At 43.0% G+C, this 17305-nt stretch overlaps 1 long non-coding RNA gene across 1 annotated transcript in view; it reads right to left on the reverse strand.

Annotated features, from left to right (window-relative positions):
• LOC123288857 (uncharacterized) overlaps positions 1–17305 on the reverse strand; it is a 402248-nt gene that overhangs the window by 199566 nt on the left and 185377 nt on the right. Inside the window, exon 5 of the long non-coding RNA XR_011506858.1 lies at positions 4821–4884. This is a non-coding gene — a long non-coding RNA (uncharacterized lncRNA). The remainder of the gene's footprint in view (positions 1–4820; positions 4885–17305) is intronic.

Consider the following 17305-nt stretch of genomic DNA (forward strand, 5'->3'; position numbering starts at 1 on the left):
ATCTCTTTAATTGAGATTTGTCTGATGTTCTTTCACGATTACACTGGGGTTACGGGCTTCGGGGGAAGAAGACCACAGAGGTAAAGTGGCATTGTCATCATACGATATCAAGGGTACATGCTCTCATCATGACTTATCACGGTGGATGGACCTTGATCACCTGACTGAGGTTGTGTTTGTCAGGTTTCTCTCCTCGAGAGTGACTCTATGTTTCTCCCTTTCCACCCTGTGCTCCTTAGAAGGAAGTCACTATGTGCAGTCCACACTGAGGGAGGGGGAGTTATGTTCCACCACTTTGAGGAAAGTAGCTACAGAGATTATTTGGAATCCTTCTGTATGGGAGATTTGTCTATTCTCATCCATTTGTTTATTTATTCAATCATTTGTTTATATCAGTATGGACCTGTGGATAATCATTTTATATTTTGGGTTATGAATCTGACAGAATCTTCTTTAAGACAACTCCAGGCTAGTGGTTTTTTGATAGTCCATTTGACCTAGGGAAAAACTCACCCATCTTTGCCCCAGCAAGCCACGGAAGTGTAGGCCATTCCCAATACCGCCTGTGTCTTTGCTTGCACCTCTCTAGCCGGCCTTGTGCGTTTAAATTTTTCAGGTGTGTATCAGGGAATCAGTTCCTACACCCCCCCAAATTCCAGGAGACACCTATCACATGGATTTCTTGAAAGCCCCTCCACTTGACCAAGGTATTCTGATGGTTATCTCTAGAGTAGCCCTTACTACGGGGCTCTTGGGTCCATTTCCCAGCCTAAACTTAAACAGCCTTGAAGGGATTAGTGAGCTAAGCATTATGAAGGCAGCTTTACACACACGTAGCCTCTTCTGCATAGCTGATCTGTCACTTGTTCTCCAAATTTGAGGCCATTGCTCCCCAAACTGTAGGAATAGTTGTATTTAGTATCCTGTTATACTGTCACAGTTCAATGCTTCCCAAAGTGGGGCCCTGGACCAGCAGCATCAGCATCATCCAGGAATTTGTTGGAAATGCAAATTCTCAGGCCCCACCCCAGAGCTCCTGGATCAGAGACTCTGGGGCTGGGGCCCAGCAGTCTGTGTTTTAATAAGTCCCACGCCTGATTCTGATGCAAGCTGGAGTCTGAGGACCACTGCAGTTAGTAGCTTGTGTCCCCCACCACCCCACTTGACTATAAGCTCTTTTAGAGCCGTCAATCAGCCTAGCACATAACTTGACACAGGGTGGAAGCTCAAACAATGAGCTGCAATTTTATTCTGTATTATTCCCTGCTGTTGGAATGGCACCGTGTTATTTTCTACGGGCAGTATTAGCTCCTTGCTGTTGTTGGGCCCTGGGAGCTTCCTCATCCCTTATGAGTTCCTTTCAATTCTGCCCACACCTTTTATTAAAATCTCTTTAGTTAAAACTTTTTGAGTGTGCCGTCTGTTTCCCGTCAGAATCCTGATGGATACAATGCCCTAAGGGTATATTGTTTCCTAAAGGACCACAAAAGGAATGCTTATTCCAAAGAAAGAAACTACTAATGCTGTACTTTTAGGCTTTGGTTATTCGATGGTGAAGAACCTCCCAACACTATTCTAAAGAAATAGCTGACTTTATTGTCTATGTTCTGTGTGCCAAACTTCGCTAAGGCCATTATACATTATTTAATTCTCACAATAAAAATCATGAAGTTTTATTATTTCATCTTTATGCAGGAGTCAATTCTCACAGCAGTTGCGACTTTCATCAGATTACAAAGCTAGAAGCTGGGAGCACCAGGACCGGAGCAACTGTCCGATGACAAAATCAGTGTCCTTAAGCCTCCTGTAGGCCCTAGGCATTGTCCCTTTGTGCAGCTCACACTGCAAATACGACATAGGAATAGGGTTGTGGTCAGGCCAGTTGAGGGGCAGAGGAAGAAACACGGGAGAGACCTGGAATGCAGCTTCTGCTTTGTGGAGAAGAACAGAGAACTTAACAGGGGGCCTGATGGTGCCACGGGGAAAGATGGGGTGAGGAGAGAGTTAAAAAGTCAAGGTTAAGGGCATGAATATCACAAGAAGTGTGTGTTTTCAAGGATTAGGTTGTAAAAACAGAAGGAAATGGTACAGTATTGGTAGATGGAGAAAGAGGACATAAATTGACGATATTGCAACTAAATGTCAACAAAAGGGCAGTTAAGGGAGACAAATACAAGGATGGTACAGGTTAGTGTTTGGAGAGTGAGTGAGATTAAGCTAATTTGTCAACTCTCCTTGCTAGGGGCAGAGGGTGGCCATCACTGGAATATGGCATGACAGTATGTCCAGGGAAGCAATGACAGACAGGGGCATGAACCATTATTGCGCCAGCTAATGACGCTTCTCCTGAGTACAAATGCTAACCCCCCAAATGGGCACGGTGGATCTCAACTCGAAGTCTACACTGAGCACAGCAAGACATTGCCTTCCGCAAACAGATCAATAAGAATCTGCCTGGAAAAGCACATCTTAGGGCGTGGTTCGTACAGTGGTAAATAAATAAATGCCTTTTGAGTGAGTGGGAATGTGACTTGTAGCTGGATTGGAAAGTCTGCTTCCTGATCACAGGAGACTGAAACAGTGACGCTTCCTCCGCTTCATGCCGACTCTGTGCTACAGGCCGGGCAGGCCGTGGTAAATAACCCTCATGGAGCTTACACGTAGCAGGAGGGTCGGACAATGTAGAAGGAAACTTCCAAACCATGGTAAGTGCCATAAGAGAAATAAACAAGATAGGGTGGAGAATAATATGGTGGTCAAAGGCCTTGAGGATGAAACATTTGAGCTTAAAGGATTACAAAAACAAAAACAAAAAACACCATTCAAAATATATGAGTTTGGCTTTTCAGGTGCAGAGTGCAGGTGGGGCAAAAGCCTCGAGGCGGGGATGCTCTCAGTACCTTCGAGTGTGTGTGCCAGGTGCAGAGTGTATGAGGGGAGCCGGCAGAAGATGAAGTGAGAAAGAAGGATCAATTTGAAACCACACCTGAGCTTGAAGAGCCTTGGCTCTCCCAGTGCCACCATTCTACGATTCCATACAACCTGTGGGTCTCTGTAAAAAAAGATAAAGGTGGATGCACTTCGCTTTCTGTGCTGGAAATCAGGTCCTGGTCCTGGCAGGCTGTCCAGGAAGCCCTCACTTGGCAGGTACAGGCTCCCTTGCCTTTATAAATGGGCAGCCTGTAGTCAAGAATTTCCAAATGTGATTAAAATGAAACTGCCGTTGAAATCAGGTTTGGCTGCCTGTCTCTCTGGTACTCAGAAAGAAGAGCCCTCGTGGACCTGGCAGGCCAACTTAGTGACATCGTTTGGAATAGATTTAGGAAGGGCTGCCAGGTAGACAGGAGATTTCAATAACCGTGCCACCAAATTAGTAATTAAAGGAACTGCGTCCTGGGGATGCGCCATGAAAAACCCTGTGACCTCTCGATAGTTGAAGTCATCCAGAAACAGTGCTTCCCAGTAGAAAGCACATACTTTGTGATTCACTCCATATGACCACAGTCCCTGGAGACAGACCAAACACTGTTCATTGAAATCAGAAAACAATAACTCCCAATAGTTCTTTTGGCCATGTCTGCTCTTGGACAGTTCAAAAGGGGGAAAGATTGGCCCAAAACGTCCTATATCAGCAGAGAAGTACAGATAAAATACATTTTCCTGGATGGTTTCAGCCTGAATCCAAGACTAGCAGACCAAATCTCGACAATTTCCTCTCTCAGTGGTTAGTTGCACCATGGAAGAGATGGTTCCAGAATGATAAACAAAGGTGATGCTTTAAGTAAATGGACTGTACCTGCTGGTGAGAGTCTGCCAACCCACAGCCACCACGGCAGCCGCACGCTCCCTCCGTGGCTTGTTTTAATTGAAACTGATGGAGCTGTGGAGCTAACTGGGTTTTGCATAAATCATCGTCGGTAACACACTTTCAAGGGTAATCACAACATTAGTATACCAAGCAGGAAGTGAAATAATTAAAGTTTAGCACAGTGCAGTATTGAAGTTTCCAAAATTAATCTAAAGCACCTTTCCTCAGTACAAATGAGCAATCACTGCAGTCCATAGAAAGGGACATTCAAAGAAACACTACGTTATATACGCCATCAGCAACAAAAAATTTCCGCTTTTCGTCCTACATTGCAAATCATCTGCTTATATTTTCATTCCTTTTTCTTTCTTCTCTGGTGGGGCTGGGTTGTTTTTTAAAATTTGTTTTACGTGCCTTTAAGCTAAATATGTGGCATAAAGCCATGCAAAATAGAAATCCTGTAAGTCTGTGAGTGTTGGCAAGAAAAATTGTTCCCATATGGCCGTTAGGCAGACAATTCCAGTGCAGAGAGTGAATGTGGATATGTACAATGGGGAGAAACCTGTGGTGATGAGCATCTCATTTCAATATATCTGCATAGAAGGTAATAAAATATCCAGGCTGGAGGCCTGCAGTGCGTCACAGGGCTAAGATATTCAGTGGCACTAAATGGCTCACTTGCCCTGATGAGGTGAGTATCTTTAACACTTGGTGTCTTACAAAAGATAATAAGCAAAAATAAGTTCTTTGGTGTGATACACAATCTCACATGCAGACAGCTTGAGAACAGCGATGTTTTGCAGAGGATCATACCCCAGTGTCCTAAGACCTAGAACACCTTGACCTAGAAGCACAAAATAGCTATTGTGGAAATTCCTTTCACCAAAACATTGAGAAGAGGCTCCCTCCAATGGACAAGATCCCTGGTACCCAGACAGCATCTCAGATAAAAGCCAACCCTCCCCTGAACTGTAAAGCAGGTAAAGTCAGCCTTTCGTGCCTCCTGACTCACCTGGGGTTGTTTCCTTCCTCCTCAGTATCACTTCTTCTATAGGCAGTTAGAGATCTCCAAGGCTCTAGAGAGAAAAGGAGACAATGAGTCCCCATTGCCCTTGTAAGAATTACTTGAACAGGTCATTTCACGCAGACTTCGTTAATGAGAGGGACCCCTAAGAAGCATGTCCAAAGGCAGTGTTTCAGTCACTAGGGAAGAGGAGTTAGCAAGAGACAGGGTAGTGCCCCCAGTGTCTCTTACAGCACGTTATTCAAATCATACTTCCCCTGCTGCTTCTATGTAAAGCCAAACGTAAAGCCAATTCTTAGAACTTATCATTTGAAGCAGACACTGCCATTTCATACATTGAAAAATCCTCTAGTGGGTTTGGCTACCCTCAAGTGATGGGATACGTGAGAATAAAGACAGAGTAAGGAGAGCTGTCAAAGTCAGGTTTCTGAGGATCACCTGCTGCAGAGAACTCCCAGCAAACCATAACCAGAAAAACTGCTTCATTTGGAAAATTGTAAAAGCCCCCATCAAATTATCTTATGCATTTTTGAACGAAATTTTTCTCTTGCATATTCTAAGTGCAACTCCTCCTGTTACTAGCAGAGAGGCCGAATGTGAACAAGCCCCACTGAAATTCCACAGGCACAATCTAAGCACAAGCTGGTGCCAGTATCCTTGATCAAAGCTCAGTATCTTTAAATATCTTTGCAAGGCTTACTTGGTATATATCCAAAAGCTTTTGCTACTATTAGATATCCTGTCTCAACTTCCTGGAATTTTCAGGAAGAAGAAAAATTTAGGGAATACAGGCGCCTTCTATTCACATCAAGTCAGGATATGTTGATTGAATGCCCATGAAGGAGGAAAAACGGAGAGAGGGAAGCAGAGAGGAAAGAGGAAGAGGAAAAGAAACAAAAGCTCAAGCAGAAGGAAGAGGAGAAGGAGGAGGTGAAAGGGGCCGAGGGAGAGGGAGCCGGAGAATAGGAAGAACAAGGAATCAGAGTGAAACTCTATTCAGCTTCACCGAGCTGCATTACTGTGAATGTCCTCTCCGCCACCCTCGGACGCTTCTTTAGCACCACCCACCCTCCACTCCTGGGGAGATACTCCCTAGACACACTCACTTATGCTAAGGAGAAGCCACAGTATTTCTAAAACTTTCACCATTTGGTTCCAAAGTAGCCAACTATCAGAGTAGTTTTAACCAAGGATCTAGTTACTTCCTTTCCAGGAAATGTACAAAATGTCCTATTTATAAATTACTGTGATGATACAGCGAGAGACATTTTGCTTCCAGATTTTATTTTGGTTTTGATCATGTTGAATTTTGATAACTTTGTCATCAAGCATAGTTAAGAAAATAATGTAATTATGGAGTACATAGTACAGGTGAAATGTAATTATTTGGACTCCCAGGAAATGAGCTCTTACAAGCAAAGTAGCAACTTGAAGGAAGATCAGGAAACCATGCGTCATCCTCCCCTGATTTAGTGTGATGCCATCTGTCCTGGGCTGAATCCAAGCAAGCGACCAGCCAGCCAGGAGGCTAAATGCAGGAACAATGGGTTGCAACCCCAAGAACATCTGGTCCCTTGTGTAGCCAAGGTAATTCCACAAATGGTTAGAGCACATGGGCCTTCAGAGAAAATCTAAAAAGTCAAAAGTTTAATACTTTCTCCTGCCAGCTGAACTTCCCTACTTTGGCTCTCTCTCACAAGAAAATATAAGGCTTGGCCTACAATAAAATAGTTTCTATAGACCGTTTGTGTCCCCCGAAAATTCATGTGTTGAAACCTAATCCCCACTGTGATCGTGTTTAGAGGTGGGGCTTTTGGGAGGTGATTAGGTCAGAAGAACAGAGGCCTTGTGAATGAGTGGTTAAGTTCACGTGCTTCACTTCAGTGGCCCAGGGTTTTGCCAGTTCGGATCCTGGACGCGGACATGGTACCGCTCATCAGGCCACACTGAGGTGGCACATGGCACAACCAGAAGGACCACAACTAGAATATATAACTATGTACTGGGGGTCTTTGGGGAGAAGAAGAAGAAAAAAAAGAAGATTGGCAACAGATGTGAGCTCAGGTGCCAATATTAAAAAAAGAGAGAGAGAGACCCTAGAGAGCTCCATTGCCCCTTCCTCCATGTGAGGACACAGCCATGTGAGAACCAGGAAGCAGGTGCTCACCAGACACCATATCTGCCGGCACCTTGACTTTGGACCTCCCAGCCTCCAGAACTGTGAGAAACAAACATTTAAGTCACCCAGTCTATGGTATTTTGTTATAGCAGCCCAAACAGACTAAGACAATAGTAATTAGGGAAGTAAAGTTCTCTAGTAGACAATGCATAATTTGTGGAACTGGCACAGTAGAGTGCACAAAGTCAGTGTTCAACTAAATAAGGGTATTGACCTGTTAATTCTGGACCAACCTGAGACTGGACTGAGGATGGACTCCAGCCTAGACCAGACCCAGAGATTACAAACAGTTCTGAGTTTTTCCTCCCCTAAAGCCAGGGAATTTTAGAAGCTAGTTCAGAGACCTCGTCCTCAAGGGATAGCCCCAAAGTAGGTGGCTAGACAAAGCTGGAAAGGGTGGGATGCCAGATGTGTTTGCCGTCAGATAAAATTAACATTTGTGCCAAAATTTTAAGTAGTACCCTGCCTCGGCTTGTGCAGACAGCAGAAGTACAAGGGATGTGGAAAAAGAACGAGCAAAGTGCCAGACATCGTTGGAGCATTTATTGAAGGCTCCTCACGTGTGATGCAAATGAGTTTTCCTTTGGGTTTTGATCTTAGTTTCACCTAAAATGGAAAATGCCTTTTTATTCAGCTTGTTTTCATTTTTTTAACTTATTTTGTAAATATTTTATGATATTTAAAACACTATATAATGAGGACTCTATGCCTCCTACAGCAGAAAATAATTAATAATACTTGGCACTTAATGGCACTTTTCATCATTAAATCTCTTTGTAGACATTAATTAAGGGAACGATACTTCATCTTTTTAAAATTGCTGTTAGGCTCCTGTCATTGCATTTCATGAATATCAGTTGCAATGGGAAGAGAAATACGTAGACTCCAAAATACAAAACTGCCACAGGTTTGCTTTGACGGGTAAAGATCAGCCTTTACGTGCTTTCCTTTAGACTTTGTCCCTTCAATTAGATTTGCAAACAACTTTTATTCAGGGCTCCATCTTAAAATCTATTTTTTCTTTGATTACCACTACTGAGATGTTATATTAAAAAACAAATATTTTATCAAGTATTTTGAATTATTCAAATGTAAAAGCTCCATGAATAAAGGCACCAAAAGTACTCATGTTTGTGGAGAGGGAGTTCAGTTGGCAATCAGCGCAGCCCCCTGCTCCTCCTCCCTAGAAAGTGGAGGTTCATTTGGCAAGAGCGATGACCCTTTGATCTTCTTCCTTCCTCCCTCTAAAGGGACAAACTTGTGCTTACATCCAGGGCCAAACTTACAGCCTTTATTCAATGGTCCTCTTCCTCCAGAAATCTCTCCTTGTTTGTTTCCAATCTCTGGAATTTTTAAGATGATCCTCGTATTTCATAATTTGAAGCTATAAACCTTGTTTCCTACTTCTTACATAAGATAGCTGTCAGCAGGCCTGGAGCCTCAACCTCTTTCCTCATTTCCATCCTCACCTGTGTTTGTTACCACACAAAGATGGGGTTCTTCTACATGAGGCACATAAGGAAAAGCCAATTGGTACGACATCAGCTTTAGGGGAAAGAAAACAGTTTTATTCTTAGATCTGTCTGCGTGGAGACAGAAGGCCTATGCTCTCAGATCTGTCTCCCTGATCCAGGGCTTAGGGCAACATTTATGGGATGAAGGGCAGGGTGCTCTCAAGTGTGGAGATAGCTGATTGGAAGTAAGGAGAAGTGAGCTAATTGACGATCTGCGCAAGCATAGTCAAGCTTCATGGCTCTTCATAGGACACACATTCACAAAATGGTGGTGTTAATATGATCTAAGGGTAGAGTTGTCAGCCCCTTGACGTCCAAAAGGTCATTTATCGGGCGTTTGTGCAGGCCCGGTTGATGGGCTGGTGGTCTCAACCAGCCTGAACTGGACAAGGGGGACTCTCAGTTCCTGAAAGACAACTCTTAATTACTCTGTTGATAAGATGGGGTCAGTTGAACTGGTCCTCGTAGGCCTGTGGTTACATAGTTACCTCCCTCACTTCTGTCATGGAGACTCACTCCTGTCTCACCCAAACTCATTCTTCCATCAACACTGTGCTTTCCTTTCATTCCTCCAGCAATCAATGTCTTCTTTAAGTTTGTCTTTAAATTTTCCCTTCCTACTGACTCCTTGCAGGAATTCCTTGAATGCAAACCAAATCTGCTGTGTGCATCCCCTCTAGGTACCAGCTTGTCCTTCTTTTTGTGTTGGGCTTCCTACAAGAGTAGCCTTCTACACGGGTGGCCTACATCATTGTCTCCATTTTCTCTCCTCCCATTCATTCTTGAAATTATACAAACTTTTCTGCTCTCGCAACTCCACTAAATATGGCCTTGCCACCCTGCAAGAAAAACCAACGATCATCTAATTGCCAGCTCCGTTAGATGCCTTCCACTCAACAGGTCCTCCCTGGGCTCCTTCAATATCATTCTCTCCTGGTTCTCCAAATACCTATTGAATGCTCCTTTTTTTTTTCCCCAGTGAGAAAGATTGTCACTGAGCTAACATCTGTGCCAATATTCCTTTATTTTATGTGGGATGCCACCACGGTGTGGCTTAACAAGTGGGGCTAGGTCTGCACCCAGGACACTGAGCTGCTGAAGAGGAGCATGGAAACTTACCTATAAGCCACCAGCTGACCCCTTGAATGCTCCTTTTCAGTCTTTTTAGGGATTTTCATCTCCCTAAATGTTAGCGTTTCCAAGGATTCTGCCCTATGAGTTCTAATTGCTGTCTTCACTCTCTCTAAGGACTTCATCAGTCATAGGCTGCAACTACCATCTGCAACCATAGGTTCAACATGTTATACCCTTCTGCTCTCTTTTTCGACACCCTGCTTCCTCTGCCTTGGGTGTCATTCATTCTTGGTCAGTCTGAAGAACTCCTTATCAATCTTCAAGACCCATTCAAGAATTCTCAGACCCCCTTTCTTTCTTCTCTTCAACCCTCACCGGCCCCTAACCCTGACAGAATTAGTTGCTCCCTCCTCACCACTCCTGTGGCATCTTATATGTATTTGTGTGGATGTGTGGATGAATATGAGTGTGTGTGTGTGTTTAACACAGCTGTAGCTCAAGACTTGTCAAGGAAAGGGATTCAGCTTAATTATCTTTGCATTCTCAACACATAGAATAGTTGCAATAAGTCAGAACAAGATGACTGTTTCATATTAGAGGATGGGAGAGAATAGCACTGTGGATTTAGTTCAAGGTTACCTTTCTTTGTTTTACTCCCAAGGTAGCTAATGAACTCTGCAAAGGTTATCAATCAGACAAGGATTCTGGAAGTGAATGTCGCTCCCCACTGCTTCTTTTTGTACCTGACAGAGATATGCCCAAATTTTTGTAGTATTGGCAGGCCACACAAAGTGAGACATCTTCCATGTCAGAGAACCTGAGGATGGTGAATTTGCTTTCTTTTATATCCACAGCCATGTCAGCACCCAGAAATACCTTTTTCCACTATTTAAGAAAATAATTTTGCAACTCAACTGAGTGAGCAAAACGCAGTTTCATAGCCAGGTTCCTAGCCTCAAAATGCTTGCCATGCCAGTATTGGATTAAACTTCTATTATCTATACTTATATTTCATGGCCTAGGAATTTTATAGTATGCCCGTTTATCAGTTTTCCAGGGTCAGGCAAGGCCAGGCCTATATGAGTTTCATCAACACTGAATGAATGAGTTAGCAAATGAGTAAAGAACCACCTGATTGAAGTAATGCACTGACTGTACATTCCATTGCTCAGTCACCCATTGATAGTGGAGGTGACTCAGACGCACTGGCCATGAGTGGGAAAACCTTCTCACCATAGAGTACTTGAGATAAGCAGTTATGTGAGATAATCATGGACATGAGTCCAAGAAGACTGATCAAGTTTGAGGAATGGCACGTACTTTTTCAAGCTCTTGCCATAATTCTGATATTATATTTTATTTTCAGACTGCTCCCCATTCAGTTGGATAAGGCCAATCCAATTGTGGCAATGATGATTTACAATGATTTATCATCATTCCATTAAGAAACCTCCTTGTGAGGGATTTGAGAGTAGAGTAGATGAATGTATGTGTGTAGGTATGTATGTAAGTTCATTCAGAGAAACTCGACATTCATCCTGTTTAAATTGAACTTTGTGTCCTAATAATTCTGTTTTACATAGTATCATTTTTTCCATTAAAAATAGCAGCATAGCTACTGATAACTTCAGCAAGAATTTAATAACAAGTTGGTCAAATGTCTCTAAGGATACAAGAGAAATGCAACTACCAAAAAAAGTTTATGAAGAACCTTCTATGTGCCAAAGACTATGAAAGACTGGTCTTTGGATTCAAGGAACTTCCAAATGTTTTGATAAGGCAAAATATGTACACTCGAAACATTAGGGAAGAGTATATTTAATCTTATGTTAAATGATGCGATTCAGATGAAATGCTATAGAAAAAGAATGATGTGAGAGCACACCATTGGCCAGCACATTATTGGAGGAACAGTAACTCCTTTGAAATCAGACAGTTCTGGGTTTAAGTTCTGTCTCTTACAATTAATTTTAACCTTTGTCAGGGCTTAACTCATCTCTATAAACCTGAGTTTCCCTAACTGTAGGGGTAATTTATCTATTCTATTGACTTCCCAGCTCTGTACACTCCGGTTTTCTTCCACACAGTGTTGGCATTGATCAGAGTAGGTAAGGCAATATGAACACATAAATATTTAATTTTTGTTTATGATGATTATGACCAAATCCGAGAAAGATGCACATCATCTCTCCCCAAGAGGTGTCTGTACACTCAGGCTCAGCCCAACTCCTGTAAGTAAAATTCAAAGTCCCCCCTCTTTAAGATCTGCTGCTTTGTCTGTCCTCAAACTCCTCCCAAACCTGTCCTTCGACTATCTCCCAACAGTGCAGCAAATGTGGCTTCACATTATTCCTCTTTGATTACTATTTATTTTTAATTTAGAAATTAAAATTATGACCATGATGAGGAGCCAATCTCGTGAAGACACGGGACGTGTTTTCCAAGAGGAAGAAGCAGTAAGTTCAAAGCTCTGAGGCAGAAATTAGTGGGACGTGTTCAAGGAAGAGAAAAAAGGCCAATATGTCTGGGACATAGAGAGCGAGGGACATAGTGATGACAAGTGGGAGTGTGAGAGGCAGGCAGCAATCAGATCAAGATGACGAGCTAGGAAATATGGATTTCTTCTAAGAGCAAAGCAAAGCCACGAGAGGTTTAAGCATCGGGGTGATGTGATTAGATGAATGATTCAAGGTTCATGCTCACTGTTGGATCTTAATAAGACAGCAAGAGTGAAAGCATATAGACCAGTCAGGAGGTTATTTCCATACTCTGAGCTGGACGTGATGGTGTTTAGGCTGTTATGGCAATCGACTTTGAGCAAAATGGAAGGACTCGAGATAAATTAAACATACGTTTCCAAGGGTGACACATTTAAGGAACAGAAAGGCTAGTCGCTGGGAAGTGAGCAGGGAGAAGAGCGATGGGAGGGTGAGGTCTGAGAGGTAAGTAGGAATCATATCAAAGAGACTGAGTTAGGAAACTTGCTGTTGTATTTGGTGGAATCTGTTATCAAATTGGATGTGGGAGGCAAAGGGAAGGAGCTGAACCAAAGGTGACTCATTTTCGGGCCCGTGTCCAGACCAGTTCAGTACCTGGTGATATCATTTACTGAGAAGAAGTCCTGGGGAAGAACAGATTTTGGAAAGTGAAATCCAGGACTCCGTTTTAGACATGATAAGATAATAATAGTAACTACCTCGTATGATTGTTGGACTAATTTAATGACCAAATGCATATAAAGAAAGCTGTTTACCAATGAGCCTTGTACATAGTAAGAACTCAAAAAATATTGATTGCTACTTTCATTATTCATGTAACTATCTTCATCAACTAAAAAGCTTACTAAACAGCAGCTCCATTTTTCCATGACTTCATTATCCCATCATAAATGGACACCAACAGTGCGCGATGCATTTTGTAAAAAACGTTGGGTTGGCTTCTCTCCCTTATACACATGCAATCAATTATTTTATGAATGGAAAGGAAGTGAAGCAGAGGTAAGTGAAATGTACAAAGCCCCTAGCATCTGATTTCTTTTTTCCATGAAGATTAGGGATTTTTCACAGATGGATTACATTCTTTCCATCATTAGTTAAGCCCATCTTAGTGAAAATTCTTCTCAGGAAAATATCTGAGAAAGGCAGATCAATTTGACTATGCAAAGAGCTTTACATCATATAACGTCAGAGTATCTGTTTGAAAGGAAGTAGAAGTGGAAGAGAAGAACTGGGAATTTCCCACCTCCTTCCACAGCTGCCCCCACATCTGCCCCCACCACCACCTCCAGATGATAAGCAGTCATGCTTCTGACACATGCAAATGCTGAGAAAGGAGGAGCAACATAGAAAATAATTGCCACGCACGACCCATAATTTTCACTTGCCCTCAGGACATAAAATGCACCAGGACACCTTCTGTGAGTTGGCTGAGGGGAAGCAATTATTTAGATCCACACTCTTTATCAACATCCCTGAAGCAGAGAGCAAAATGAATAACCAGTAAATGGATCTCGCTTCCAGACAACCTGCCGCTAAAAATAAAAGCTAAAAAGGACAAACATCTATCTTGCATGTGGTCCTGGATGTGTCTGGCCAGTGGGTAGCAAATGTGGATGTAGTTGGCCCTCCCTACCAAGAGCCAGGAAGAAAGAATATGCTAGGGAAATGTCGTCCAACTTTCTTAAGGCCAATGGATCTTCAGAATGCCTGAGTGCCACGTGGGACATCTCAGGTGTTCCCCTAAATGACCGTCAGTTCACAGGAGTTGCCAGACAAACTTTTCAGTATGATTCCCATCCCTCCAAAACCTTAGGTCTTCATGTGGTTCACACTAGCTGATCATGTCTGCCCTGCGAGAAGCTAAATTCATCATTTTTAATTGACAAAAAAGCTCAATATCAGTCAAAGCTAAATGTAAGAAGGGCTGAGAGTCATGGAAAATGCTACTAAGAAAAGATCTCCGCAAAAGGGCATTTTGCTCTTCAGGAAGCACAGATGGGGCAGGCATATTTGGGGATGTTTGTTTCTTTATGTGAATACGCCTTATTTCCCACATCACCTGTACATCATGTAAAGCAACATTTCCTCTGGTAATTGTGCATTTTCTTTCTGCAGCAGAGGAAATGTTTGTGTGAAAGGCCATGATTGTCAGCCCATAAAGCAGGGCTTTTCAGGAAGCTTAATCCAGGACCTCCAGAGTCCAAATTTGTTTCCTAAAGGTCATGTGATCTTCTTCGTCAGATGATGATGTGTATCCTCAGTATAGGAATCTACAAATTGAATCGTAAAAGCTCCAAAGCACAAGTACTGGGGTGTCAAAGTAAATTTAAAACTGGGGTGTCAAAGTAACCATCAACAAAAGAAAACAGGCTGCAATCCATGCACAATGCTCTGCACATCTTAGCAACAAGAAGACAATAAGGGGGCAGGGGTGATTTGCATATTTAATATACGTGATTTGAATATACCCATGAGAACAGACTCAAAGATGGAAGCTTAGGTACAGCAAGACAAGGTGGAATGTAAGCAAAGAAAGTATATTAAGAAATCATTGTTCCTCTCTTTTTTTAATTAGAGAAAAAGTTATTCATATTAGAGTGTTAACCCGGGTCAAGCCTTCTTTCAGGGAGCTAATTACGCAAATCCTCTTAATTATAATCACACCAATCTCATGTGATAAAATCTCCAGAATGCCTACTTATGCATTGTTTGTTTGAGAAGAATGTATTATGTACGCTTCAGTGTCCTGAACTAAAGGTTTATTTAAGGCTGTAAATAGTTTCATGCTCATAGTATCACTTTTAAGAAAGAAAAGAAACAGACCAAAAAGGCCTTCTGCCTCCAATCTCTTCCGGTGGTCACTGCCAAATATTTGTGAACATAGTTCTCCTTTTAAGTTCCAAAACTTTATCTTAGGACCCTCCTTTTTGGCAAGATGAAATCTGTGACAGGAAATGGCACCAGGGATCAAACAAAAGAGAGATTCAAATAATGGCCATGACATTTCCCATAGGCTCTCCCTGGCCAGTCATGGTCACTGTTCAGGCTGCAATTCAGAACCTGGGTGCATGAAAGGAAATCACACAATTCCAGAATCTCCCAGGGATTGAATGCTGCAATTTTCTCAAAGATCTTTTAGTCCACAGGGCCAGTGCCAGGGTAGACAGAGGCAAAAGATGTGCACCTTATGTGAACATTTATGCCTTCCTGGGCTCTGCTCATTGTAGACTGTGGCCCAGTGAAAGTCCTATCTTTACCCACTTGGGGGGAACAGGAAAGCAGGACCTTTCACCCCTGTGCCCGTACACCAACACCGTCTCCCTGAGATGCAGGGAGACGGGGAGCTGCTGTGTCGTTTTATAACCAAAGTCTCACGTTTCTATGCCATGTGCTTGCTCTGTCCTACTTATGAACCCAAAAGACCCTGTCAAATGCACTTGGTAGAAGAGGGATTAGCAAACTAGAGTTGACACACTCAGTTCCAGAACCAGAGAGACTTTGACAGATTCCTCTAGTCCATCTGTCTGCTTTTAGGAAGGGTCATAGGATGTCACCTGCATTGTTTTCTTAAAATAGGAAGAGTAGTTCCAGGATATGGCTGGTGGCTTTTAAGCCATGCATTCACAGCTTTCGGTGATGAGAACTCATTGTGCACAAAGTCCTGGTCTGTGACACTGAAGGTGACCAGTGTTAATGCTGGCTTCACCTGGGTGATCCCTGTGAAGAGTCCTTCCTTGATTGTATTTCTATCAAGCCACCAAGATCTTGAGTAACTGGTTTCAGAGGAGGACATGTGTCCTGAATCAGTTCCTAGACATTTGTTTTGGGTGTTGTAAGAAACTGAAGTGAAATGTATGTTGAACCAGGTGGCTTTGATCTGCTCAATTTCCTGGAATTGAGGGGATTGCTTGGCTTAAATCATCTGGTGTCAGCAAAGTGGGAAATCTTAATGAAACTAGTCTTTGAGATACAGGATTTTAATGACTGAACTAAAATGTCACTTTCAAAAGTGAGTGTTTCAGGTCCATATGGCTTTTGTGGCTGTTCACGTCCCTGTTAAAAGTTAGAGTTAAAACAGGATCACATTTGCAGACCGACAGGGGGCAGATGGGAGCCAGCTGCCAAGGGAGAGATTCAGCCTGCTTGCCAGTTGGAGTGGCCATAGGAAGCAAACAGCCCTGACAGAGATTCTATTCTGGGCAAGCTGACAGACCTCTTCAGCAAGGTGCCACCATGCTTCACTTTCTCTAGCACAGATCATCAGGGTAAAACTGAAACTCTACCAGGAGAGGGACCAGACTCTCTCAAGAAGCCTGGAAGGACTAGGAATGCACAGGATCCTCCCTCCTTGGGTCCCTGCTGCTATGACTAAAGAGAAGAGAGGAGACAGTGACATGGGGAGGTTATTTCAGAAACTATGTCAGAAATGATGCCGTAGGGCATTGCCATGAAGCATTATTGAAGCTATGGGGTATCAATGCCTAGTCTAAGAGGGATGAGGTCAGGGAGGCCCTTTTGCCGAGACCATGCTGCCTGGCTTGCACCCTTCTGTAAGGAGCGCAGAACGTACCAACAAGCAAAGGCCCCTTTGTGCTAAATGTCTATTTTCCTACTGTCTGTTGTGCAGCCAGGCAAAGACCTAAAAGTCATTCCGAAACTATAGCAAAAAGGCCCGAGAAAATTCAATATTCTTCTTCCTCTTTCTTCTCCAGCTCTAATCCTAGCCTGAGGATTATTTTTCTGTTCCTTGAAGCAGTGAAAAGCATCAAGCCAGAAAGTATCTACCTGCTACACCTTACACATTTGACTCTTGCACAGGTCAAACCTTTGAGTGTCTGTAGCTAGTAAGGTAGATCTGGGGGCCTGGACCTTTATTAAAGGATCGGACCCAGACTTGGGGGTGTGTGACAAGCCAAAAAGCAACTCTGGAAAATCTGGGTATGTAAAGAACCCCTAAGAATCTAGGGCAAAATAACTTCATCTCTGTGTTCAAGTGAGTTCACTGGGCCCTTCAGGCCCACCTGTGCCCTGTTGGGAAAGCCTATTCGAGAGCAGCTCTTGATCAGAACTGAGGGGTATGAAGAAGTGCCCCAAAGGGCACGTGTATCCTAGAGAACCACAAATGCTGGGCAGTAAGGCACCTTGTGGGTTGTTTTAACCAAGTTAGAACAGACTATCTCTGCAATGTCCAGAAAAGTTCCTCCTTGA

Source organism: Equus asinus, chromosome 11 (assembly GCF_041296235.1).
Source record: "Equus asinus isolate D_3611 breed Donkey chromosome 11, EquAss-T2T_v2, whole genome shotgun sequence".
Taxonomy (NCBI): Eukaryota; Metazoa; Chordata; class Mammalia; order Perissodactyla; family Equidae; genus Equus; species Equus asinus.